Source organism: Elephantulus edwardii, unplaced genomic scaffold, assembly GCF_000299155.1.
Source record: "Elephantulus edwardii isolate Elephantulus edwardi_28Jun2011 unplaced genomic scaffold, EleEdw1.0 scaffold00365, whole genome shotgun sequence".
In the NCBI taxonomy this organism is placed as follows: domain Eukaryota; kingdom Metazoa; phylum Chordata; class Mammalia; order Macroscelidea; family Macroscelididae; genus Elephantulus; species Elephantulus edwardii.
The window spans coordinates 413,413-414,434 of record NW_006400115.1 but is presented as its reverse complement, the minus strand read 5'-3'; positions in this window follow the sequence as shown (position 1 = coordinate 414,434).

The following is a 1,022-nucleotide window of genomic DNA, read 5'->3' as shown; positions in this document are numbered from 1 at the left end:
TTATCATTATCACAGGAATCCAGAATTAAGGTTGCATAGCGGAGTGCGCTGGGGGCAGGGGGATTGTATACCAATGAAGAAATTCATCTTTTGCTTTTCAAAAATAGGAGCGAACTTGGGGGAGGGGGCTAAAGAAAAAAGTGCAACAATAAATGAATGAAAATCCATAATCTCTGTAAATGTTCATTAAAATTAACAAAGTTTTTTTTTAAATAAAAAAGAACGGTCTGACAAAAATGTTATTATTATTATTATTAGTGATTTTTCCTATGCAGTATTTAAAACTTGTAGTTATTAAACTGTAGCCCTTTGGGGTGGTAAACACACATAAAATAACTTAGTGTATCTAAACTACTGAACAAAATATCACCTTAAAAATAAAGTTGAAAGTTTTAGCATGGAATAAGATTAAAAAAACCCAAAAACAAAAAACAAATAAACCCTGGTTTTACACTGCAAAATGTTACATAAACGATATGCTTTCAATTATTGTTTTCATACTATTCCATCACATCCCTCAGATTGTAAAAAAAATTGCCTTTAGCGTTCCTTCTAATAATTTTAAAGAACCCATGAAAAGATTCCAATGAAGAGTATTGTCTAAAAGGCATGGCTAATAGCCCCACTTTGTGTCAGAAATTTGTAAGTCAGGCATTACAACAAGTAAGACTGCAATATCCTTCCTACATTATATATTATATGGATGATATATTAATAGCCAATTCCAATAAAGAAATATTATTAAAATGTTATGAGTTAATGAAAGAAAAATTACCGAATATGGGCTTCATATTGCTCCTGAAAAGGTTCAAATTAATGATCCATATATGTATTTAGGAACAAATATAGAAAAGAATTATTTTACACCTAAAAAAATTCAAGTTCATGTTAATAATCTAAAAACATTAATGATTTTCAAAAATTACTAGTGTGGGGTCAGGATTGGTGGACGATTTATCAACAATCTGCGTTATGCGGATGACACAACCCTGCTTGCTGAAACTGAGGAGGACCTGAAGCAC